Source organism: Ascaphus truei, chromosome 4 (assembly GCF_040206685.1).
Source record: "Ascaphus truei isolate aAscTru1 chromosome 4, aAscTru1.hap1, whole genome shotgun sequence".
Classification (NCBI taxonomy): Eukaryota; Metazoa; Chordata; class Amphibia; order Anura; family Ascaphidae; genus Ascaphus; species Ascaphus truei.
The window spans coordinates 311495353-311520949 of record NC_134486.1 but is presented as its reverse complement, the minus strand read 5'-3'; positions in this window follow the sequence as shown (position 1 = coordinate 311520949).

Sequence of the window (25597 nt, the reverse complement as noted above, 5' to 3'; positions counted from 1 at the left end):
ATAATTAACACTCGACAATTACAATTATTTATATTGTTTATTTAAGAGTGAGCGGTGTGAAATGCTCTGTGTTGGATATCGTTACTAGGCAAAGCACCTGCTACAGATGCTTAACCTTGTTCTGCTCTCTTACTGTGCTGTGTGTCTTCCAATCATGGCTCATCTAAAACACAGCACTGGGAAGGACTGAGGGTATAATGTACACTTGCTGAACTACTGAAGCCGGAACCCCTTGCAGTGCTGTTCCTGACAAAATAATAAGTAGCTACTGTGGAAATTAAAGCCAATGAAGTGTACTGTATGTGCAATTTGTGCTTTCTGTAAATAAAGAGGATGCCTGAGGTAAAACTGGGTAACGGAAAGGTTTGATTTTGCTTGCAGTTGATTTACTTGCAGTTTATTTTGCTGTCATGGGCTAAATTATTATTACCATCTGCCATCATAACCTTATTAGAACTCTGAACACCAATAAGAAATTAGCTTTCATTTCCACATTAATTCAATATGTGTATTTCACAGTTTAACTACAAATTACAAATGATAGTATACAAACCCACTAAATAACTATTAAAACCAAACAAAACCTGGGCGTGTCCACGATGTCGGCGAGGATGGTCGTGTGAGAGGAGAGCTCCACAGACCCTCGTATATAACTATAATTAGAAACGCTTTCCCCCCAAATTTTTGACCCCCAAAACGCTCTCCCTGGTCTGCGGCACAAGATGGCGTTGGCTCAACCAGCACACGCGGCCCATAGCAAGCGACTCCAGGTTGGGACCGACCTGAAGAGAACCTGAGCTCAGAAGAAGGAGTCACACAAGAATATATGCAGGAATTAATGGCCTCAATGCTTGACAAGCTGCACATTTCACTGCAAGCAGATTTAAAAGCTGCAGTGACAGAGCTGAAGCAGGATATAACAGGCCTGACAGAGCGCACCTCAGCGCTTGAAAATAAAATGGAGGAGACTTTGCAATCACATGCGGCGGACGATGAGATCTTCTGGCTAGGTGTAGAAATCAACTACCTAAAAGACAGCCTGGAAGACCAGGAAAACCGGGACAGGCGGCAGAATATTAGGATCCGCGGTATTCCGGAGACAGTTCTTCCTGGTCAGCTGAGAGCATACAAAGAAAAAAACACACTAAGTGCAAACAATTTTGTTCAAGGGTGATATATGATGCTTGGCCCCTGTGTGCTCCCTACTCACAGAAAGTTAGTAGGATAAGTGCAGTGGCGGGATATGTGAAGTCAGGTGGATCTCACTGGACATATGCAGGAAGCAGCTAGAACTGGGATGTCAGTTGCAAACGTACATGGAAAGATAAAAACAGACCTCCATGGTGCAGATCAATGGTATAGGGATAAACTTTATATAGTATTAAAATGTGCACTCACAATGTTAAAAATCAATATAAGCGTTATTCACTGTATAAGTGATAAGGAGTGTAAGGGTGGTTGCCGCAGCTCACCGCACCGCCGCCGTCTCGGATGGGCTTCTCCACAGTCTCACCGTGGCTTCCTCTGCACTGTATCAGCGTGGGAATCTCCTCCAGCGATGTCTCTGACGCGATACGTCACTTCCGGTGGGCGCGATCAGCTCCGTCGCGTCACTTCCGGTTCGGCAGCAGACGAAGCCAGCCATTCTATTGGCGAAACGCGTAGAGTGGACCCGCCCAGGAAGTGAGAGGATTGGTGCTGCAAGCTGTCAATCTGCTGCCGAACTGGAAGTGACGCGACGGAGCTGATCGCGCCCACCGGAAGTGACGTATCGCGTCAGAGACATCGCTGGAGGAGATTCCCACGCTGATACAGTGCAGAGGAAGCCACGGGGAGACTGTGGAGAAGCCCATCCGAGACGGCGGCGGTGCGGTGAGCTGCGGCAACCACCCTTACACTCCTTATCACTTATACAGTGAATAACGCTTATATTGATTTTTAACATTGTGAGTGCACATTTTAATACTATATAAAGTTTATCCCTATACCATTGATCTGCACCATGGAGGTCTGTTTTTATCTTTCCATGTACGTTTGCAACTGACATCCCAGTTCTAGCTGCTTCCTGCATATGTCCAGTGAGATCCACCTGACTTCACATATCCCGCCACTGCACTTATCCTACTAACTTTCTGTGAGTAGGGAGCACACAGGGGCCAAGCATCATATATCACCCTTGAACAAAATTGTTTGCACTTAGTATGTTTTTTTCTTTGTTGTTCTTTCCCTACATGCTCCCCCTGGGTTGAGAAAATACATATTGATCATCTGGGACCAGTGAAGACAGTCCCTTCCAGAGGGTCTGAGCAGGGGGTTACAACCTATATTATACTTTTTTTCACTATTGCACTATTTTTAGGCACTATATTATTCTGAATCACTATATGTGTGTTATATAGTCACTGTATTTTAAGTGATCACTAGTATTTAATTAGCGCCAGATTTTTCACCAATCACGTTGTCACAGCTGAGAGCATACCTCATGGAATTCTTCTCCTCAATTTGCGATGACCTCGGCAACGAGGACCTAGAAATGGAGAGAGCACACCGCACATTGGAACCGCGATCAAAGGATCCTAACTGCAAAAGAGACGTGATTGTCCGTCTCCACAGTGTAACGATGCGCGGAACACACCCCCTGTGGCGTGTTCCTTCCTTACCGGTTTTCTTCTGATCGCTGCCCTCTAGCTGCGAGTTAAGATCCTGTGTCTTTAAGGATTCCGAAGCAAACGACGCCATCTTGCTTCCTGGCAAATCCTGCCCTCCTCCTGACAGGAAGTAAGCCTCTCTCTGACTTTCTCATTGCTTACAGCTGCTGCTTCCTTTAAATAGCACTCAGTGGCTACCTGTCTGGGTTCCTGCAAGTACTACCATTGCATGCTGTTCCTGTCTGGACCTCCTTGGGATCTTTACTCATCTCTTTGGATTCCGGAAGACGGGGACAGTCACTCATTTACTACTGAAGTTAGTTTACCTTCGGGTAGTGTAGGTACCTGCTTAGTAGGGTTCACCTTGATGTGGTAGCAGGTTTATAATTCCTTGGCCAATGGATTAGACTAAGAACCCTTATGTTATATTTAGTTTCGCTGCACTTAGCTGTTTCTGGTACTATGTCTTTAAGGAGGCTGGACGTCCTCCAAGAAGCAATTCCCTTGTGGATGTTACCTTGTGCTCTGGACTCCATGCCCATGTTCCTGTTCCATGTTCCTGGTTTCCATTTCCAGACTCCTGTGCTGAAGCGTTGCTTACCGCAACCCCCGCTTTGGTGCCTGAGAGAGTGCGCACTCCCGCTCTGCTGTCAGAGCGTGCGCGCGCATGTAGTTGGATCACTCGTGTCTCTGAGTAGGCAACGCACCTCCGGACTCATCGCGCATTATCCTGTGCGCGTCACGGTCACGTGACTACGTGCGCCGATCCCCAGCTGCGTGGCAACTCACTCCCTTTGAGTATGTTCCTAGGGTTTAGAACAAAAAGTGTAACATACAGGAAAGTCAGAATCCAAGGGCAATGCGTACACTGTCGTCCAATTCTGGTTCCTCTCCTGTTTAACTTCTTGTATAACTTCATATTCGTATGCCCCAGAATAATCAAAAACTTGAAAGATAGGACACTAACCCCTGCACAGCTGCTTTCCCAATTTGTCTCTATTTAGGCTTGTTAATAAAAATAATTATACTATTGGCATTTGTTGCACTTTCATCTATTATCTTTCCTATGTTTCACAGCTGCATTGAATCTCAACCACCCCAGTGTACATCTGCATTGCCTCAAAGGCGGACAGCAGCATGGGGCTCCCCAAGATCTGCTCCCCGCTGCACAGGACCAGCATTCTAAGGGTTAAGATTTCCTTGTATTTTGTGGAACGTCAACCCCATCCACTGGAATGTTAATGAACCAAGATGACAAAGAACTTTGTATTCACAGCTGCATTGATCTGAACCACCCCAGTGTACATCTGTGTTGCCCCAAAGGCGGACTGCCTTTGGCAGAGCAGAAGGGCAGCCAAAGGGTGTAAGCCATTTTCTGCCATTCGTTGATGTGTGGTGATGTTAAAGCTGCTCTATTTCAATCTGAAACTCACAAGCCCTTTATCCCTTGTACCCAATTTTCCAACTCTATTTGTCCATGAAATGTCTGTGAATTAACTGTATAACCCTGTTCTTTTAATGTAACCATGTATTGTTATAACTCTGTGCCTAAGACTTACTTGAAAACGAGAGGTAACTCTCAATGTATAACTTCCTGGTAAAACATTTTTATAAATAAATAAATGTCATCAGCCAAGAAAAGTTAAGCATCTCAGTTAAGGAACCTCACACGCCAGAAACGAAGACAGATGAGGAACATTTGGAGGAGCAAAGCCAGGATTACAGGATCTAAGTCGGCACTAACAGTGGTAACTTTATTATTTTATCATATATTTTTAATACTAAATGTACTTTTTCATTTTTTTTTTTGCTTGTTGTGGGATACTGAGAAAAGCATTTCAAATTGCACATAGTGGCTTGCAATTAATTTGATTAGTTAGTGTTTTTCAGTATATTGAGTACCTGAGAATTATACACCTTATATCTATAATAGATAATTACTTCACTTTCTAAATATATATTATTTGATTCACCTTGTCATAATTGGTGGTGATTTTTATAACTGTACACATTCTTTGGAGCGCTTTTATGTTTTGTTTCACTATAGCATACTTATTGAGCCTTTTTTTTAAAGATGTGCACATTCTCTGGTTTAAAATCTGAACTTTGAGGATTGTTTGAAAGTTTGGGTCAAGTTTCGATACAAATATTCAAATCTGAGCCAAGACCTGAGAACGGCTCATCTTTAGATTATTATTTTTTTATTTTTAAATAAACTGAGTAAACTTTTGAGTTTGTGAATTCAAAACCTGCAAACAAAATAATTAAAGGTTTGAAAAAATTAGTGTCAACACGATGTCTCCATAATCTCCAAAATCGAAATAAATTGATTTCCAGCTAAACCAAAATGTGAATTTTTTTAGAAACAAAATACAGTGGAAGTTCCCACCCGTACCTTATTTATTATAACAGTGATTTACTTTTGGTTTTAATTTGTATTCCTATAAACACTGCAAACTTTTTAAAGAAATATGTCTTTAAAAAAAAAACCCATTGGAATAACATAATATTCAAGACAAAATATGAATGTAGATAAGAAGAAGATAGTGACCACATGCTGCGGTGTTATCACTATGCAATACATTTACAGCTTGTTCGGCTTTGCGTTCTCAAAATATAGGACCATTTAATGTCTCGATTTGGCATGCCTGGAGAAATGTTATGTGATATCCTTTTATACTGCAATCATTCATAGATCATGCTACAAGAAATAGGAATACAACTCAATTATGTCTGCAACAGCGAAGGATGCTTGGAAAGATGTAACTTCAATCTGCTGTATTTTGCTTTCTGTACTGAGAAGCATCAGTCTTGCCTTTTGAACTTTTCGCCTGCTCCACAATATTAATCTGCCTACAGTATGTATTACCTTTCTCTGATCCCATGCCTGTCTCTGTTGACAACTAAGAAAATATAAGAAGTTACGCAAGACAAATTTCTGCTGAAGATTCAAACTAGACAGCATAGGTTGTAATTGCTTAAATAAGTAACCTCTTCACTACCAGTAATGTGTAAAGGAATCGGGGAACACGTCCTATACGGCTTGTTTCCTCCTTACCTGCTTAATTGCATACCTCTGCGCTGGTTGCTGATCGTGCGCACATCCTCGCTCTGTTTACAGAGTGCACGCAGGCACACATGCACGCAGCTCTTCTGGCCGTGCCACGGAGCCTGGCTCCGCCCACGGACGCACAGCGCTTCTCTTGTGCGTGGAGCACACACGTGACGTTGTGCACTGCCTCCCAGCTGCGTGGCAACTGTTCTAAGTGCCCCTTATCTCCTACAGCCTATCCTGACCTCCACAGAGGCTGCACCTCTGCTCCGCCCCCAGCCTCATTGGTTCCTGCTTGCTATAAAGGACTTCCACTTCCCTTCCTGCTTTGCTGAGCATAACACTTGTGACCTTGTGTTCCTGCATTTGTTTTGCCTTGCCTTGCTTGCTTGTGCCTTGCTGTGTTCTCTGTTGCTTTCCTGTGTACTGACCTGGCTTGATTATAGGACCCCCTTTGGATAAAGACCATGGCTTGACTATTGAATCACCTCTGGATAAAGGCCCCGGCTTGTACCTGACTACCTGCACCTCTCCATCCCAGACCTCGGCTTTCGGGCAATTTACCACTTTCCTGGCTCCAATCCTAGACCACAGCACAACGGACACTAACCATCCCACTGGCTCCACCCCTGGACTCCGGCAAGTACTCACAATAACCCACTCTCTCCAACCCAGACCCGGCTACGCTGACTATCCACCCTCCAGGCGTGCTCTGCTGCTGTGTGTGCGCAGTCTTATACTTTCCCACCTCAGTACCGGGGTCCCGCCTTGTTTGTGGTGAGTGCAAGCGTTACATAATGTCTATGTCAATGGGAAAGGCATGTGCATATACAGTAGGAAGTATATTTTTAATTGAAAACCCACAAGCATCATATAAGCTCACCTTATATCCAATAATTTCCTATTACCTACAATGGGATGTGAAACTGCTTCCATGTGTTGGAGAAGAGTTCATCTCCATTCAAATGAATTGAACTCAAATCTTCGACAGCAAACTGGGTGAGTTGTCTTCACAGGATATTACAATGGAATCACATCTTGCATAACATTTAGGTCCTTATTCAGTGTGCTGTGAAGTGGCTTACCAGTACTCTATTCACACAAACTGAAATAAAATCTTCTTCAGTACAGGAAAGCAGCTTCATACGGTAGCATATTGAATGCAGGGCTGGTACAAGGCTATTTCACACCCTAGGCGAACCTTTAGCCTCACCCTCTCTCACCCTCCCATCTCATCCTCCCTCTGTCTCCCCCTCCTCATTCTCCCTCTCACCCTCCCCTCCTCATCCTCCCTATCTCTCCCTCCCCTCTCATCCTCCATCTCTCACCCCCAATCTCATCCTCTCTCTCACACTCCCCTCCTTATCCTCCCTCTTTCACCCCCCTCCTCATCCTCTCTCTTCTCCCTCCTCATTCTCTCTCTCTTCCTCCCCCCTCCTCATCCTCTCTCAGATTTCAGTGTTTAGAAAAAAAGAACAGAAAAATAATGTCTGTGTAGCAGGGTACCTTCCCTTGCCTCCTCCCTGACAGTGGTCCCGTCGCATGGGAGGGTTTAGTTAGCTGTGTCGGTCCCATGTATGGTTGGAACAGTCACATGTATTATGGACTATGTGTAAGGCCATGGCCATTTTGAGGTTGGTGCTGCCAGAGGAGATCCTGCCATTCAGGGTATCCTCCACGGACTGGAGACGGTGTGGCATTCCTGACGGAGCCCGCGAAGGGAGAGGTAGTATTCTGGGAGCTAGTCAAGCCCCTCGGATTAGGCAAGACCCGTTCCCCATACGCCCCAGTTAGTTTGCCCTACCCCTGTAGCGGATGTATTGTAGGGCTAGCCCATAATAAGGGAATTGCTGGGATGATCGGCCTTAGGCCCCGCCCCTGTGATGTGTCTCATGATGCCACTGGTGATGCGCCTCACATGGACAGGAGTATGGGTAGGCACTGTGCTACCATTTCCAGGCAAAAGGATTCAACAAAGAGTTAACACTCACAGCAGGATAACATTTCATCTTCCACACCTGCGGTGCTTAATCTGCCTCCTGACGATCGAGTGGGCAGATAACGATCATCACAAACAGCCTTGTGCCTGTCTTCTGATTGGCTTACAGTTCTTTATATGCTCAACGATCCCTGCTCCAAATCGGTTGAGCATAGTTACTCTTCCCTGCAACGAAGTGCTACCCACAAGCACCCAGCCTGCCTTGTCCCGTTTTGTCTTGTGCAAATCCTGCTTCACCTGTCTTGTCTCTTAATAACCTCAACTTCTACCTGGACCTTCGCCTTCTCCTATCCATGACCTCGGCTTGTACCACCATGGACCCCACCATCTCTACTCCTGGACCTCAGCTACAAACAACGACCATTCTACCTTCTCCAACCCTGGACCACGGCGAGTATCTATACTATTCTACTGTCTCCTACCCTAACCCGGCCATACGACTACGAATCTGGACACCAGACGCTGTCTCGCTGCTGCAGATTGGTGTATACTGAAATCCACACCTCTGCCTTTGCGGTTCTGTCCTGATTGTGGTGAGCACCCGTTACACTTGCCATATTAGTGTGGACAATTCAGCGGAGCAACGGAAACACAGCAGAGGATTTCCCCAGGCCTGATGGAACGGCCGTGCGGTGTTCCTGGACATGAGGCGAGAAGGGGATTGTTTTGGAGGCCCTGCATTGGGGGACCACATTTGCAGCCTATCTACAAATCCCCTGGTATACCTGAGTAAGCCAGGAAGGTACCATCACATGCATCAACACTCCATGGGAGGGTAGTGCTGCCCTCACATATATTTGGGTGGGACTGTTCTGTGGACATCAGGATCCTGGTTCCATGGGCACGCCAGTTGGTGGGGGATACTGTATTATTACTGTATTGTTATAGTGTGTATTGCTGGGAGTACTATGGGAGCATAGTAAAGTGTGTTGCATATACATCGTTTGGATTGTGGTTATTAGAGGTATACCCTATCGGCATACTGGTTCCCGTGTGGGGCTATCCCGCCAATGCAGGGATCCTCATGGGTGGAGGCGCAGCACCAGCCACCCAAGGCTCCCCAAGCATGAATGCTTAGGCCTCTTGTGAGCCTAACAGGTAGCACCATAACACCCATAACAGGTATATCTCCTTGAGGAGGAGGGAAAGGGTGTTACATTTGGAGGCGCTGCTGAGATTCAGACCTGGGGTGCCTAAGACCAAAAGTATATTAATAAAATTTAAAAATGTGTGTAACGACATGTTGCTACCGACCAGAATGGAGGTCCAGCAGTGCCGGAACCTCCCAGCCACTTGGTGGCCGTTGGTTATGTGCCAAATTTGACTCTCTCTTTTGACATATGCCTGGCCTTAATGCAATATCCATGGTTTGCTAAAATCGTGGAAGTGGCGCGCATATCTGACTCCACTTCTGTCTGGGATACGGTACTAATAGCCAGCCATACAGACCTGGATGCGAAAATGGGGCCCAAGGGCAAACACTTCCATGGATCCTCAGAGGGGGGGGTGTCCCCTAATATACCTAGAGGTCGAGATTAAGAGAGAGGAGTATAGTCATGAGGGATATGATGGGAATACCTGAGGAGACAACCCAGGATCACCAATGAATAGCCCCCACCGGAGAGGGGGTGGTCCCGATCCCCAGGGAAGCCCCATATCAGAAACCCTGTTAACTGATGTATAGCAATGGTTGTCTGCCACCTTAAACACATCCTCCCATGCCCACCACTGCTGCAGGCTAAAGGACTTCTCTGGGGTGATGCCCACCCCACTAGGTGAGGAAGAATTTGGGGAATGGAAGGATCACACCCTGCAAGTCCTAGGGGAGTGGTCCTGCTCTAAGGCTGTGAAGCAACAGCGAATAGTAGAGTGTTTACGCCCCCCTGCGTCCAATATTGTTCAACTGCACCGTGAACAGTATACGGAGGCTGACGCCAGAGACTTGGTTATGGCTTTAGACTCTGCGTATGGTTCTAAAGATGATGCTGTGGAACTCATGGCAAAATTGCATGACCTTACGCAAAATGGGGTGAAGATATGTCCTCGTTCATTCGGCACTTGCATTTAACACTATGGACACTAGTATCAAAGCGGGTCATAGAATTGTCAACGCTAGATAGCCACCGCCTCACACAGTTGCTGCGGGGATCTTTAACAATGGACCCCATTGCCATTATGCTCCAATGTACTCTCTCCACAGAGCATCTTCCTAGGTTTGATGAACTGATGCACTGCGTGCAGGACAAGGAGGTATGCCTGCAGTTCCATACACCTAAAAAGAACCAGAAGTATAAATGCTCAGAAGATGCCGGCAGCTCTATCCGGGGGACCCCGGTACAGAGGGTCCCCACGGAGGTAACTATTCTGAAGCCCTCCTGGTCGACAACCAGACAACCAATGCAGGTAGCCCACGACCTTGCCCCGCTCTTCCATGGAACACACAACCATACGTCTCGCTGTTATGAGTGCAGGGAGGAGAGACACATGAGGAGTGACCACCCTCAGAAGGTAACCCCCAAAGCAGCTGCACTAACCTTTGCACCTCACCCTAAAGTGCAATCGCCTCGTGGAAGGAAAAGCCAGACAACTGCCAGTCCAAGGAAAGAGGCCCCAGCTGATCTCTCCAGCCGCATCGGCCCCACCTCATTGGTTCGCGTCTTGATTGAAGGGATCTATGCGTCTGCCTTACTGGATACCGGGTCACAGGTAACCATTGTATACAGGTCATTCTACAACAATCATCTGCTGCATTTGCCATTGGGCTCGGCTCAAACTATGACTCTGTGGGGACTCAGCATTTAGGATTACCCGATTAAGTAATTAAGGTTCAGATCAATATACCTCAACTCAATACTAACCTAACGCATCCTATGGAGGTGGAAGCCCTGCTGTGTTCCAAACACAACATCCGAATTCACCCATTATATTGGGCACCAATGCCGACATAATATGAGCATGGTTTGCCACTATGGCAGTCAATGGGCAACCTAAAAAAAAACAATGACCAAAAATACAATACATACTGTAACAATTAAATAAAAACAAGCATGTGCTTATTTATACCCTCATAGATAAACACATTGGCAGTCAATGGGGAAGCTAAAAATAATTCCACAATTAAATAACATACAATCAATGCATGTCTCCACTCCGGTCCTACATGAGCACCATCTCTTGACTCTTGACGCAATACTCTTCAAACAGCCGATGCGAAGAAGTCCATGATCATATGTTGATTGAAGAGACGTCTCTGGTAAGTTCTTCATACTTTTCTTCTTTCCTTCTTTCTTTGTAATCCAATGGGGCGGATGTTTTCTCGTCATCTTTTGGCATCAAATGAGATGGACAGGCCTGATATAAGGCCTGTGATATCACATTTGAGTGTCAAATGGTACACCCCCAATCCTATTGGCTGGTGTATCATGTGACATAACTTTTTTTTTTAAATGATGTGACATAATCAAAAGGAAAGGAATCCCAGCCAATCTGAAAGGATATGCTTCCCTCTCTTTAAGATGACATCACCAGAAGAAAATGGCTGCCATTAAATGGTTATCCAACCAATCAGATTGGAAGATATACCATGTGAGACATCAGATGGTACACCCCCAATCTGATTGGTTGGAGTACCATGTGACAGAATCCTTTTTTTTAGGGCTGTGACATCATCTTAAAGGGAGGGATGTCACATTCTTTACGAAAACATAAAACAGAAATCCTGATATAGTATGTTAACATATATCATAGGTTTTCCCCCAGAGAGGTCACTGGCATAGAAATATGAAAATTCATGTATTTGATCCAAAACACACCTCTGTTGAATTCTGATTTCATTATTCCAGGGTAAGCCCAATATAGTGTTGAAAGGGAGGAGTGAGTGAACCATAAAATATACAAGTTTATTTGAGTTGTAACTCAGAAAGTTAAAATAATGGGGGAACGCTGTGAGTCCAGTGTTATACTATTGTAAGCCAGTATACAGCGAATTAAAATAAAGGATGGATGAACCGAAATGAAAGTCACTGTGCTATCTAAACTCTTACAGAGCCTAATAAGGGCTGACACCCACTACCTAGAGTGCTAGGGGACACCACCACAGTATATGGTAAGTGGTGCACCTGAGATAGTGGTGTGGGCTGTTACGTATAGAGGTAAATAGTCACAGTGAATAACTATTAAGCCCAATGACGTGAAGGTCAGTAACTGACCATTATTAGGCTCTGTAAGAGTTTAGATAGCACAGTGACTTTCATTTCGGTTCATCCGTCCTTTATTTTAATTCGCTGTATACTAGCTTACAATAGTATAACACTGGACTCACAGCGTTCCCCCATTATTTTAACTTTCTGAGTTACGACTCAAATAAACTTGTATATTTTATGGTTCACTCACTCCTCACTTTCAACACTATCATTGTAGTACACCAGCTTAAAACTAGTGGTTGAGTGCTCTCCTTGGGGCTCTTGCTCTTTTGTTGTTGTCGTATCATTATTCCCCCTGATAGCAGCACCTCCACTCCAGTCATCTCCAGCCCAGCAGTAGCGAGGGTTCTCCTTCCCCTCCCCCCTTTCCCCTTAGTTCGTAAGCCCAATATACCAATCTTTTCCCATTGAACACCATATAAGCCCACCCCTGTCGTAAATCAGCTGCTAGGTTGACAGTTTTACGACTTAGAAAAAACCCTGCTCTTAAAAGGCGTTGAAAAATCTTGACTCAATAAATAGACATTCAACTTAATTTCCCCAAGACTTAGACAGATCTTAGTTGCTTCAGCCGTGCTCTCCACATGCACACTTGCTCATAAAATGTGACAGCCTAACATTTCTTTTCGCAGGAGAAATAATTATCGGTCTTTTGCCCTTCTTAGCCATGCAGTATGTGATACAGTTTGTTTCGTCTTTTAGCCACAATACTGAATATATACCTCTTAGTATGCAAAGTAGATGACATCACATGATATTTTCAATTTTAATAAAGTTCCCCAACTTAGGTGTGAACTGTGTGAACCCCTCTCTGGAACGTTAGTTTCCTTTGAGGCTGACAGCCCCAGCCTTCTATCTATAAATATGTAACTTTTAGTGGGCCATACGTGATACCTCCCCCAATCAAGCCCTCTTTGAATATCAGCACAGACCCAGGAAAAGTTTTAATCTGTCATAAACCCAATATATTGTATTTTTTAAATCAAACTGTAGCTACATTAACCCCTTAAGCACAGGATTAATTAAAATGCATGATATCCAATGATAAAAATGTATTCCGTCATTAGCATTCACTATAGCTCAAATTGAATGTGAAATCTATCAGTTACTACAACTGAGTAGCATGGTAAGTAAGTAAGTACTGTAAGCAATTAACATTTAACCTGTCTACTATAATACATTTGTAGTGACCTGTACAGCAAATAAAAATATCAGTTTTGAGCATATTAATATGTCTCGGACAGGTCTGTCAACCCTTCTTTTCACCATTATCTCCTAGTTTTCACAGTGCTTCAACTGCAGCCAGGGATTCTGGGAAATTACATGCAAATGAGCACGCTGTCACATTTGGCTTCTTATCCATTTTAAACATGTACCCCAATAAGCTTATGCCTGTCTTACACAGCTTTTCAGCACAGCCTGTAATAAACCACATGACGAAACGCGTAGGGCGTGGTCTGATTGTGGCCGTCATTTGCCCATGAACATTGCTGCTGTTGGATGTGAGACGTAAGCTCCTGTGTCGCCCACGATCCTGCTACCGGCATAGAGGATTTCCAGTTGCTGGTTCCCGGAGGGACTCTTTTTGCCGAGCACCCAAGAGGAGGGATTCTACTTCCGGGTATACGAAGGAGGGTCACGGGAGGACGCTGCTGCCTCGAGCCGGACCGAGAGGACCGCGTTGCTGGCACATGAGAGCCAGTCTCATAAATGCTTTAATTTGCAGTACTCTTGTGAGTGGGCATTTGTTTGATTTTATGTTCCTTTAATATATATTTTATTACGTTAATGCACTAGGTGTGCGCCTGTTTTTTTCTTTCTTTTTCACAGATTTGGTCAGGGATTGGTGATCCTTTTGAAACGGGCTGCAACCACCTGGGAGCATTTTACATTGGAACAGGACTTGGTTTTTTCAAAGGTATCTTAAGGTTTTCATTTATTTTTTTAGATTTTTTTCATTTTTTCATATTTTTATTTTTTCAAATTAAATGGTTTTATATGATATATATTTTTTAAATATATTTTACTTGTTTCCTTTTCGAGATTACAAGTTCATATTATTTTATAATAACGACCATCATACTGCCCCACTAGGCATATTCACTTTTAGTCTAATAGTTCTTTATTATCATTAGCTTTAAATCAGGGTATATTAGAAGCGCTACTTCATTGTTTTTGTTCTTGTTCCATATATATATATGGAAAAAAAATATATATTATATATAAATATATATATATATATATATATATATAATTTTTTTTTTCATTACACTAAGGTTGAAAATTCCAACCATTGTGGATACTTACAGGTTTAGCCAACTTTATTGCAGACCATGTCGCGCCGTAGTGGGACATGCAGAGCGCACCACTGGGCTAAGCAATCATTGTTTTGTAGGAAGGATGGGGGACTATCGTGCAATGTTACCAGCGGGAGAGCACCACAGGTTGAAATAATGTTGGTCACATCTGTATTTAAAATTATTCAGTGTAGACCAAATTATTTTTTTTTAAATCTGATATTTATAGAAACTATATTTTCTTTCTGATATCTACCAAACCTGATCTTGTTTGTTTCAGCCAGTTTCCACATAAAACACAATGGTAGCACAGATGTGTTAATTAGCTATGCATAGTTGAAGACTGTCTCATCATGCTTTTAAGTAGATAATGGAAACAAATGAAGCTATTGAAGTTCATTAATTGTAACCGTTGCAGCCAGTTCCTTGCAAGCATTTCACTAATTTTCTGAGGCATTCACAAATTGTTTTGAGCCAACTAGAGTGCCTATATTCAGTTAAACATTCTGTTTATTTGAAAATAATTCATTAATGTTGATGGTCCGTGAAGTTCTAAAGACTACAAATTGTGCAAGGTTTTCCTTAATAATATTATTTGATTTTTCTGTGTGCTTGCAGCTATCAGTGAACATGCAATAAAATCCCAGTTGACAGCCCATCAGGGATCAGTAAAGTATTTTCTGAACACATATATATTTATATTGCTGCACATACAGTACTGCACATTACATTGTAATCAAAACTGAAAAAAATGACTACTCCAGTTCAAACTTAGTTAAACCTTTTAACAGCATAGTGTAATTCACTTATATTTACTCATCTGTTTTACAGTCAGGGGTATATATTTTGGCTTGGTCAGCATGGCAAATCTTTATAATTATTATTATAAATAAGATTTGATGACCATAGAGGCCCCTTCTATGTTTACTCCTAAAGAAGGAATGTGAGGTCCCAAAGATTATGGATAACAATACAAAAGACAAATCAGTAATAGCAATCTATATATATAAATATATATGGTTATATAAACAGTACATTCAGAGCTCAAAGTATTACTAATTAAAGTTCAGGTTTCATATATAAAAATACAGTGCTTAAGTTACAGAAAAATATTATTAAAAGAACATACTGTTATAATAAATGAAGATAAACAAAGAATTCCTATATATGTTACCACTAAACATGTCTAAGGTTTCTTCTTCACAAAGGTCTTGAGCTAAAAAGTATGAGACTTTGCGTATCTTGTTGACGTCAGATACTCTCTTGGTTGAAATTGACCTCATAATTAAAAAGTAAAGCTTTATAGTCTTAATTCCCTTCATTGAGAACAACATAAGCCCACCACTTTCATCAATCATTACGGACAGTTTTACGACTTAAAAAACAACAACTTACTTTTGCCTTTTAGACTTTCTAAACTTTGCCTCAATATATAAGACTTTGTAACTTTGTTTCTATAATACTTAGACAAACCATCTTCGCTGTTGCATCTGTGTACTTAATATTCATGCTTGCATATCAAATATGACCAGACAATTTAAATTTATTTTAGGAGAAACCGATATCAAAGATTATACATACCAAACCCTGGTTTTGGTATCATTTGATTCATGTAATCGCAATCGTTGCAAATATCTGTTTGTTATTCTAACAAATTGCCTGTCTGATAACTATGCGTGGGAAATGTATCTCTAGGTGCTGACCCCAGCAGAGCAATAGTTAAATAGTGCAAGCAGAGTTAATAAGCAAGGTAACAGCTGCATCGCTAGCCCTTTAAAAAGGACAGCATAGCTCACTATGGGCTGTCCCTGATCAGGAAGGCAGCTGCCCTGCAACTGATGGTCTGGTCCCAACTGGAAATTGCTAACTGATGGTCTGTTTTATCCCTTTGGTCACTAAAATAAGGGGATCCCCACCAGATTGTCCTTCCAGGGCCGATGCCTTGTATGGCGCAAAATGCCATTAATGGAGTCTCAAATGATTTTCATTAAAGGATCTGTAAATGAAAAATAGCGCCGCAATTCCTCCACAATAGTCCTTCTTAAATTTTCAGGGAGCGCCCTTTTTTCGCGATTTCCTTCGCAGTTCACGTTGTAGAATCACAAGCGGTACACCAAGTAGGACACGTGGTGCTAAAAAATTAACATGCCATACTTCTGGGGTAAACCAGCACTCATCACCCTAGTCTTCTCCCTGAGTGCCGGTGGCAGCTCGCGCAGGATGATGTCGGGCACCGTATCGATGCAAGCGTATGTAGGTTGGGTTCTGGGAGAGGGTGTGCTTGTGGCGGCGGGCGAGGGTAGGTTGTCTGGGAGGAAGCTTTCCTCCTGTCTTGGTCGCCGTGTTGTCTCCTGGCGTGGTCTTGACGGGGTTGTCATGTTATCCTCCTCCTCAACGGCATACATGTACACAAATTCTTCTGGTGGACGGAGTGCACTTGGTGTTGGAAGGTGGTCGAAGGTCCCATTCATCACATCCATGCCACCCTCCTGCTCCGGCGTCGGGGATACAGGGGCATGAACACCGAGCAAATGATGTATCTCCGCTATGTCAGTCTCTATCTTCTCCATCCGTCGATCCATCTTCTGTATCCGTTGATCCATATTTAGCATGGTCTCTAAAAGCAGATCTATCTTTACCAACACAGTAGAGTTCCCAGGGATATCCACACTTAACCCATTCAGCATGCGGTCTAACGAGATGGATCTTGTGCATGGTGTGCTGTGGACATCTGGGTGGATGGGTGCTACGGAGGATGAGATGGGTGTTCCATGGAGAGAAGCAGCAGCGTCGTCAAAGAGGGATGGAGAAAGCGACCTCTGGATTTCCAGGCAAGAAGCGACAGTGTCGTCTAAGCGTAATGGAGAAAGTGACCCGTGGATTTCAGGGGCGGCAGTCTCGTCGAAGAGCAGTGGCGAAGATGGGCTGTGGGTTTCCGGGAGAGCGGCGGCAGCATCGTGGACGAGTAGTGGAGAAGTATGGCTGTAGATTTCCTTGAGAGCGGCGGCAGAGTCGTCGAAGCATAAATGAGGAAGTGGCCTGCGGGTTCGATGGGTTTGCTGCCATTTTTTTTGCGTTTATTGTACATCACCGAATTTCATCTTGACATAATAAGGCTTACGTATAGTAAAACCCTTAGCCTTTGGGGTCAGCAGAAGGTTTTCTTTATTAGCCTTAGCCTGTCGCTTTGGCCTTGGCTTGGAAACGGCTGCCGCCTTTCGCTTTTTCTGCATGACAGGCATGGCAGAGGCGAGTGGCTTCTTGGGTCCGTAGAATCGGGGTTGATCCATGGAAGCAGATGGCACAATGCAGTATCTGGACAAAGGCAAGTTCAGATAAAGATCATCGAGTGGTGGGCTATGCAATGTGTGTAACCTTTTATGCATGGTGACGAGGTACAGGTGTTGAAAGTGGGCGTACTCTAATGTGAGCCATTAACGTATAAATACACCATCCATTTTGTGGATTCACTGCACATTCAATACACATCGACTAAACATCGAATACTTGTGTTTGTATTTCTTTCTACTCGCAGCAATGCCTGTTAAAAAGATTTCAAAGGATCTCAGCATGAGAATTAAGGAGATGTACACGAGCGGACACCGAATTGCAGATATCCAACGCTGGTTAGCTGCTTCTGGCCTCGTTGTGCCATCAACCACCGTGTGCTATCATGAATACGGAAAAACCAAACAACGCACGAGGACACCAACGGTAACTAACGCGTAATTATGTTTATATAACTATATAATACAGTATATCTATTATTGTTTATATTGCTGCATATTAATAGAACTATATATTGTGTAGACCTATCTAATTTTATAGTTATTTCTATATATTTATATAACTACAGTATATCTATTATTTATATTGCTGAATACTAATAGAACTATATATTGTGTAGATCTATCTAATTTTAGTTATTTCGGTATATTTATATAACTACAGTATATTTATTGTTTATATTGCTGCATTTTAATAGAACTATATATTTTGTACACCTATCTAATTTTATAGTTATTTTGGTATATTTATCTAACTACAGTATATCCATTGTTTATATTGCTGCATATTAATAGAACTATATATTGTGTAGATCTATCTAATTGTATAGTTATTTCGGTATATTTATATAACTACAGTATATCTATTGTTTATATTGCTGCATATTAATAGAACTATATATTGTGTAGATCTATCTCATTTTATACTATTTTTACTGCAAATGATGTGCTATACTTGTGGCCTACTGCACTGTAACTTACCTGATTTTTGTTTTTCTGTACATTGTAGGGAGACAACTCTTCTGGTCGACAAAATAAGTGAAGAGAATGATGAGAAGAGTGCATTAAAGGTCAAATACACTCTGCAGCAAAATCACAATCTCACTGTATCCGAGACCAGCATAAAGAAAATGAGACGCAGAATTGGATGGAAATATGGTCGTGTGAGGTTAGTACTGGACAGTACAGGAGGTAAAAGTGTTGTTTAAGAAACTGTACTGTACCTATAAAATTATTCCTTGTCATTACAGAGTGTACCCTATGATAAGGGATGTTAACAAGATCAAGAGAGTGGTCCAGGCCCAGGCATGGATCGACAGTGGAGAAACTTTCCAGGATTGCATCTTCACTGACGAGTCTACTGTTTCGCTGGAGAGATTTGCCACATTTGCATTCCACAAAAAAGGTCGCATCTCTACAGTATGAAGCCGAGTCCAAAACACCCAGTGAAGAAGCATGTGTGGGGTGCCATCTCTAGGTGTGGACCATGGATCATCAGGAAGCGCAAACATGTGAAAACAGACATATTCTGATGGTGCAGTATAGTGAAGAATCGTGAGTACTATATTAGCAAAGTCTGTGATCTGAATACTCACAAACGTGAGATGAACAGGGACACGTAAAGGTATCTTTAAATGTTGTGCCACAGATGGTGTTGATCTGATAAGCACGCTGTCCTCTGACAGGTAAGTCACTCCAATGAGCCTCTAGTATACAATAAAACTGAACATAGTGTAGACTGTACAAGGTAATTTATAAAAGTAGATAAAATCCAATAAACTCACATGGTACAGAGAGCAGTCCTTCACCGGGTTACAGCGGCATTCGTTATATGTGTTTGTATAAGTATCACTATTATTTTTTACAGAGTTGATTTTACACCACACTGTTGGTTTATTCACTACACCTGAATATATAGAGCGCCACTTTTGATAAGTTTTTTTCACATACACTAGGCGTGGACCAGGATGCATCGTCATCTTTGAAGGTAAAGTAAAATGTATGTCACACGCTTTTGCCTTATGCACTGTACTGTATTAGTGTGCATTTTTTTGAGCACTTTTCTTTTCTTGTTATAGGAATCATGAATAAAGCTTTCTTCCAAGAGAAAATTGTGCCTGAGATTGTGGAATACATCACACGTGAGTTCCCGGATGGTCACCGTTTCTACCAGGACAACGATCTGAAGCACACCGCGTCAACAGCGCATATCCTTGAGCGTGGTATAAACTGGGTGAAGACGCCAGTGGAGTAAGTGCGGTAACCGTGTCTCATTTTTTCTCCACTGTTTTTACTGTGTACTGTATCTCTTTAACTAATTGTCCCTTTTTCCCCCCTCCAATGACAGATCGCCAACTTCAATCCGATCGAAATGGTCTGGCATCAGCTGAAGGACCATATCCGAAAAGTCGTGAAACCCTCCAAAAAGGATGAGTTGGCGCAAGGCATACTGAGTTTTTGGCACGATGTACTCACCATGTAACGATGCAATAAATATATTGACCATATTGCGACTGTGTTGCCCATTGTGATCGCGTGTAATGGGCAACATCAGGAAGGTAGTATGGTATAGTACTGTACTGTAGTATTGTAAGTACAGTATGATACAGGTAAGTATGGCACAGGTTTTTTTCCCCTGAGAGAGCAGCCCCAGCCATCTGGTTACAAAGTATTTAACAGTAGTCACAGTATACAGTAGTTCCGGTATAGACTAGTTTGACAGTACTAACTGCATACTGTTGTCCAACATGGAGTAGCTATACAGTACACAATGCCATAATACAGTATGCACCTAACTGCTCAATTTTTTTCTTTCCAGAGAGAGCAGCACCAGCCATCTGGTTACAAAGTATTTAGCAGTAGTCACAGTATACAGTAGTTTCAGTATAGGCTAGTTTGACAGAACTAACTGCATACTGTTGTCCAATATGGAGCAGCTATACAGTACACAATGCCATAATACAGTATGCACCTAACTACTCAATTTTTTTCTTTCCAGAGAGAGCAGCACCAGCCATCTGGTTACAAAGTATTTAACAGTAGTCACAGTATACAGTAGTCCCAGTATAGACTAGTTTGACAGTACTATACAGCACACAATGCCATAATACAGTATGCACATAGCTGCACTAATTTTTTGTTTTCTTGTTTTTTCAGAAAAAAAGGATGGACTGGTGCAGAGGGGGAGTATCATGTAAAGTTTGTGAACTGTTTGTACAGTTAAGTGTACAGTATCTAAACTGCAGTCATGATGTACACAAAACCTCTCCTCTCTCAATGAACTACTGTACTGTACACAGAATGAGGAAGAAGATAAAGACGGAAAAAAATTATATTATTATATATATATTATTATATATTATATATTATTAATTAATATTATCATCTATGTGCATTATTCATGATTATCCACCGGCCCTCAATTTTCATCTGACAGAAGAACTGAATAAAGACTGCATTTTGTATTATTCATGATTATTTTTATATTTGTATTTTTTGTTCCTGATAAAATAAAATAAATATTTCTTTACATTCATGATAATCATAATTGTTGACAACCCCCCCCCCCCACACACCTACACCAAAGAAAAAGAAAGAATGACAAAAAGTGGTAATTTACTGCATCAACAACATGAATCAGATAATGTTTTTTTTAACTTTCAATTTCACAGTGCAGTGCAAATCAGATTTACATATCAAATTCGAGAAGGGATTATCAAAAGCATTACCGTAAACAAAGCCTCAAAGGGTTGGGGGGGGGGATGGGTGAGTCATGCGCAGTAATCATCAGCTATCTCCCTTCCCAAAGAGGATTACAGATAGGTGACTCTAAGCCAACAATAGGAAAATTAGGCACGCCGGCGCAGAGAGGTGATGCTCGGCTAGGGACGGACAATTAAAAACACAATGGCAAGCTTTAGAAAAGGAATGGCTCTGGAGAGGTGTCTGTCGATAAGAGGTTCAAATCCTTGAGCGAACTGTGTGTGTGTGCGTGGGGGAGGGGCGTACAGGGTACAGCTGTCAGTCAAAGGCACAGTGTCGCAGTCAAAAGCTACAGCACAGATTGAATATCGTAATATCAAGATGGTTTAGGCAGGTTTGTGGAAAAAATAAAAATAAAAATGAGGAGAATTTTTTTTTTTTTTTTGGTCACTTACTCTTGAACTTCGCAAGCAAGCAGTGGTGAATTTAAAGACGCATGCGCAGTAATCATCAGCTATGTACTGTAGCTCCCATTCCAAAAAGGATTACACACAGGCACAGAGAGGTGATGCTCGGCTAGGGATGGACGATTAAAAACACAATGGCAACCTTTAGAAACGGAATGGCTCTGGAGAGGTGTCTGTCGATAAGAGGTTCAAATCCTTTAACGAGGTTTGTGTGTGTGTGGGGGGGAGGGGGGTACTGGGTACAGCTGCATGAAGGATTAGCTGTACTGAAGTTCAAAGAAATGGCATATTTTCAAAAGGCAGGTCATCATAATAAGTTGATCCCTACACCCCCAAATAGTGTACATAAAAATCACACAAATCAACCATGTGCAGTCAAACGCACAGTGTCGCAGTCAAAAGCTACAGCACAGATTGAATATCATAATATCAAGATGGTTTGGGCAGGCTTGTGGAGAAAATAAAAATTGAGGCGAAAAAAAAATATATTTTTTTTTTGGTCACTCACTTTTGAACTTCGCAAGCAAGCAGTGGTGAAGTTACAGACACATGTGCAGTAATCATCAGCTATCAAGCAGGAATGTGATTGAAACCAGAAAGACACACATTCAAAGGAATGGTGTGGGAGAGGTGTACTGTACTGTAGATAAGATAAGAAGTTGAAATACTGCAGTGCAGTAAATTATCCTGTGTGTGCGGGGGGCGAGCGAGGGGAGAGCGCTGTATATGCCGAAATGTGATACTGTTACAGTACTGTACACGCCTATGGGTTTCAACAATTTTCAAATGAGACATACAGTACAGCACTGCAAAATGCATGTATAAATATGCAAATTTACAATTACTGCGCGCGGACACGCAGACTGTGTACTGACATAGGTTGAACTGCTAAAGTATTAGACTTCGAAGACAACAGCTCGCGAATGCCCCTCTGAGTTTTTAGATGGTATTGCAGACAGCGCTAATAAAATGCTAATATTGCGAGCGCTAAAATACCGCAATACACTCCAGACAAAATAAAATGCATCTGCCCGCGGTTATCAGAGTTGCACCGCTACGGCCGCACGAGGCTAAAGGCGGCCGCCACTGTAAATCACAGGTAATGACTGGGAATGCTATACAAAAATGACACTAGATGGCGCTCAAACACTCTAATAAACACAAAACATGCAGTGAAATAAAGTGACTAATAATATCAAAATATATAAAAAATAAAGTGCAATATGTGATAAAAACAAACACTCAAACCCTTAAGGACTGTTTCACGGTCCGCAAAGTACAAAGGAGAAGAATCAGGGGAGCGTCAGTGCCTAAAGAAAAAACGTGATACTCGCATAGTGCAGTAAATTAACAATACACATACAGTAGAGGCAACACTTATTCTAACATTTGCATTAAACTAGCCGGGTTACATTCAGGGTATGTGCTGGGTATGTTCTGGGCTAGTTTGAGGCACGTTTAAGGCATTTCTGCATTGACTAACGACCCATAGGATTAACACAGCAGGGATCCCTGGCAGTCCAATTCAGTTTGAATGGGACTGCCAGGGACCCCCGCTGTTAATCTGATAGGCCATTAATCAATGCAGAAATGCTGGGGCTAGTTTAAGGAAAGTTTAAGGCATGTATTCAGAATGTACCTGGGTGTACCTGGGTCTTTTGGGGAATTGCCACTGGTTTTTCTTAGAATAATCGCTGCCTCTACTGTACACAGGAAGAGCTCTCATAAGAGCACAATAAAGCTAGATACCAATGATCACTGAATATCAGAGACACTAGCTATCTGTGGACATCTATAATAGTACAAAATGTCCCTTAGCAAAGGAGCAACAATTAGGAGGTAGAAATCCAAAAAAAAGACACCAATCCAAAACTTAAAAATGTAGACATTTATCCAGCATTGGTAAAAATTGGAGGCTTACAGGATTCCGAATGATAAACAGCAAGTGTGTATACGTGTAGATTCCAGCCGAGTCGCGTTCTCGGGATCTCTGCACGTGCTGCTTCCTCACACGGTCTCCGACCTGCGCTGCTTCAGGGAGCCGATACGTCACTTCCGATTTCTTCAACGCGTATAGCAGACGCCACCGGAACTCCACAGCAGACACTCTCCCTCTGGATCTCGCAAGAGGGGTTACGCTCTACGCGTTTCGCCGTACGTAGTGACGGCTTCGTCAGGAGTAACGTTAACCCGTAAAGGAATACTATTTATACCCTTTAATCTATGCTGACCTTTCCTCCTATTGGACAGCAGATTAATAGATAAATTGGTAATAGACTCAAATTTACAGTGATAGAACAAGTGTTAGCACACTGGAGAGGTGGAGACAGACAGGCTGCTCTCAAAAAAAGAGAAAGCTTCTGGATCTTCACCTTAAAAACACTTGTACCATTAGGTCTTAACGTGGATTTTGAGCTGAGTGCTTTCTTATGAAAATCGCTTTATTAAAACTGCTTTTTAAAGTTGAAAATGCATATATTTTGCACTAATTGTGTTTTTTCCTTGTTCTTGTTTTTGAGATACATCAATCGCCGTTTTCTACATATATCAAAGTTAGATTTTGAGCGATTTTATTATATTTTATTTATCTTATATATTTTATATACAATTCTTGAAATAGCACAGTTGTATATTAGATCACTTCGGCAATATATTTTTTTTATATATATTAGAATAGGATTTGTGTATTATTAAAGTTATATTTTATTTTGAAGTGTATAAACATTGTTGTGTATTTTAGAGTTAATTGTATAACGGTGTTGGGATAACTTTGGGAGGACATATGCAGTCTATTACCAATTTATCTATTAATCTGCTGTCCAATAGGAGGAAAGGTCAGCATAGATTAAAGGGTATAAATAGTATTCCTTTACGGGTTAACGTTACTCCTGACGAAGCCGTCACTACGTATGGCGAAACGCATAGAGCGTAACCCCTCTTGCGAGATCCAGAGGGAGAGTGTCTGCTGTGGAGTTCCGGTGGCGTCTGCTATATGCGTTGAAGAAACCAGAAGTGACGTATCGGCTCCCTGAAGCAGCGCAGGTCGGAGACCGTGTGAGGAAGCAGCATCGTGCAGAGATCCCGAGAACGCGACTCGGCTGGAATCTACACATATACACACTTGCTGTTTATCATTCGGAATCCTGTAAGCCTCCAATTTTTACCAATGCTGGATAAATGTCTACATTTTTAAGTTTTGGATTGGTGTCTCTCTTTTGGATTTCTACCTCCTAATTGTTGCTCCTTTGCTAAGGGACATTTTGTACTATTATAGATGTCCACAGATAGCTAGTGTCTCTGATATTCAGTGATCATTGGTATCTAGCTTTATTGTGCTCTTATGAGAGCTCTGCCTGTGTATGTGTATTGTTAATTTACTGCACTATGCGAGTATCACGTTTTTTCTTTAGGCACTGACGCTCCCCTGATTCTTCTCCAATGACTGGGAATGGCCAGAAGGAGGGAGTGACAGGGCCTGGAGATTTATCGGAATTGTCTCTCACTGATTTTCGGCAGAGGGAAGACCCAGTCCTTGTCAGACAGTATCATAAGGTGGTAAAAATCGAAGACAATCTATTGAGTGCACAAAGTGTAATGGTGTTCCCTCATTTTGAATTGTTGAATGATATTCTGTATACGGTGAACGAGCATTCACAAACAGGGGAGGTCACAAGGAAAATCTTCGTCCCTAAGGTGTTTCTAAAAGCTGTCCACCGTAGCCCATACTATCCCTTGGGGTGGTCACCTCGGTAGAGCAAAAACCATTGACCATATTTTGTCCCAGTTCTCTTGACCAGGGATGCATATTGATATTGCCAAATTATAAGCAGCATATCATGAATGTCAACTAGCCAGAATGGACAAAAACTGACCTCCTTGGTTCCTCTACCCTTGGTCTGAGTCCACTTTTAGAGGGCATATGGGGACCGCTAGAACCCTCTGC